Source organism: Octodon degus, unplaced genomic scaffold, assembly GCF_000260255.1.
Source record: "Octodon degus isolate 3935 unplaced genomic scaffold, OctDeg1.0 scaffold00012, whole genome shotgun sequence".
Taxonomy (NCBI): Eukaryota; Metazoa; Chordata; class Mammalia; order Rodentia; family Octodontidae; genus Octodon; species Octodon degus.
The window spans coordinates 1,780,937-1,783,695 of NW_004524588.1; positions in this window are offsets into that span (position 1 = coordinate 1,780,937).

Below are 2,759 nucleotides of genomic sequence, written 5' to 3' on the forward strand. Positions count from 1 at the left end.
TTGCATCCCTGGGATGAATCCTACCTGGTCATGGTGTATGATCTTCTTGATGATTTGCTGTATTCTATTTGCTAGGATTTTATTGATGATTTTGGCATCTATGTTCATGAGGGAGATAGGCCTGTAGTTCTCTTTCTTAGTTGCATCTTTCCCTGGTTTTAGTATTGATATAATACTTGCTTCTAGGAATGATTTTGGAAGGATTGCTTCCTTTTCAATTTCACGGAAGAATTTGAGAAGTATAGGGACTTCATCTTCTGTAAATGTCCTGTAGAATTCAGCTGTGAATCCATCCGGACCTGAACTTTTCTTTGCCAGTAGGTTTTTAATTACATCTCATGTTTCATTGGCTGTTATTGGGCTACTGCTTTTGATTTTCTGATGTCCTCTTTGATCTGTTTTTGTGGAGTACAAGATGTTTCATTGTAAAGGTATTTTATTTTCTTTGTTAGATTAACTTTTAGTTTTCTTTCTTTCTTGAAAGTATTGTGAGAAAAAGTATGAGCTACACAGCTAGCTGCTTTTTATCAGCACCCATATAGTTCCAGAGCTATGTGTATTTTCCTGTTTCATTTGTCTCTCTTCCACAAGAGACTAAAGGTCACTCACTATAAGACAGGCCCTAGGCCTGTAAACTCCACTTTTTACTGTTCCTTCCAGCTTATTACCTCCTGAAAACATTTCAGTAATAATGTTAGTGGCTAGTGTAGGTCCTTGCTTTAGTAGAAATGGAAATTAGGGACCCAGCCAAATAGCTCAGCAGATTAAAGCACCTGCAAGCAAGTGCAGACTCCAGGGGTTCGATCTTTGAGCCTGCCATGCCAGCCCCATTTCCGGGCATGCTGATAGCAATTGAGACTGGACATGGTGGTGCACACCTGTAATCCCAGTTCTTGGGAGGCTGTTAACAGGCTGTTAATGAGTCCGATCTAGGAGTGAGACCCTGAACACCCTGTAGACCCTTCCCTAAAATACAAAAAAAAAAAAAAAAAAAAAAAAGAAAATTAAACCGAAACCACAAATTTATATATAGCAAAGAGCTTTAAGTAGAAAGTTAGAGGGCAGATGGACTCCAGCTTAGGTAGCTGAAGGGGACACATGTTAATACAGGGGTTCAGACTAGCCTGCTGGCAAAGCTGGGGAGACAGCTTGTCAGAATTAGCTGGTGGACTGGGATGTGGTTGATCATCTTCTCACTTCTAGTGTCACAATTCTGGAATATCTGTGGCTAAAAGGTAGTTTCTTTCTGTGGAAAAGACTGTCTCTGTCTGTAGTAGCCTCAGTTATGTGGATCCTTTCCTAGAATGTAGGTGATCACAGATTCAGAACAATGGATCCAGGATTCTGATGAAGCTCAGACTCTCAGTGGCTTCAGTCTTGAAGGGGGATGAGACCATGTCCATACAAAGCTCACCCTGCCCAGCCAGATCCTAGACAGACACTCTCTAAAAGATTGATACACTCCTAAGCAGTGGTGAGAAGAGATTTTGCCCACAATAATACAGTAATAAAAGATAAAAAATGAAGGTCAGACGTTGTTCTGCTTGACCAATATTGGGCAAAATTGTCCACCATTTTGGGGCATCTGTACACCAAAACAAAACATCATGCTGTTAGCAAAAATGGCTTTTAAATCTCTGACTAGCCCTAAGGAAAACAAAAATTATGCTTCTAATTAACAGCAGGTAAGGGCATAGGATTATGACTTCTCTATCCCCATGGTGCTCCAAGATTGTATCAATAGTTGCATGGTATTTCCATGGCCTTGGAATCAAGTTTACTGGAAACCAAGGAACAGCCCAGTAGTCTTCTGATTGCTGACTTTTTCAGTCTCCCAACCCCTATGGAGATATCCATGAATCTGGTCCCACTTTGGTCTGGCTGAGCTTTTTGGTCTGGTCCCTATGCCAGCAATCATTTCATTCATCGGTAATGCACTGTACACATTAGATTAGCTTAACAAATTTTGGAGGAAAGAGTTACTATCTTTTTCTCAAAAACCAAATTAGGGTTACTGTAAGTGGCAGCATCAGGAACAGAACCCAAGGCTTAAATTTATCCTGCCTTTTTGACTCCTGAATTTTGATGAATTCTTGACTTTTTATCTGATGAGAAACTTTGCCTTCTGATCTTTTATAAGTAGAAAATGGAAGGTGAAAGACCTAGTTGTGATTGCTGGAGATAAAGCTGTTGTAGGAATGCCTAAGGACCCCTGAGTCCAAGAGAGACAGAGAAGATAGGTCTCTGCATACACCCCTAAGCTTTCTGGGACACCGCACTTGACTGGCTGTTATCCTTTAAAAAAACAGATATTTTAGTATCTGTTAGTTCCTCTAGATATGATGGATATATGAAAACACCGGGAAACTGAAAAAATTCTGTCCTAGGAAGTATTGTACACTAGTACAAAGAATAATTACTCCCATAGTTTTCTTAAATATCAATGACAATAAATTAAGATAAGGTCCTTTGGATAGAACAGGACCATCAGAATGGCTTTATACACCAGGCATAGTGTCACATGCTTGTAATCCCACAATTCTAGGACACCAAGGCAAGATGATTGCAAGCTCAAGCCCAGGCGAGGCAATTCAAGGTTTTAAGATCATCTCAAAATAAAAAAAAGAAAAATCAAATACTTAGAAATTGACTTTCGCAAGGAGGTTAAAGATCTCTACAGTGAAAACTGCAGTACTGTGAAAAAGGAGATGGAAGAGAACATTAGAAAAGGGAAGCATGTTCTGTGTTACTGGCTAGGC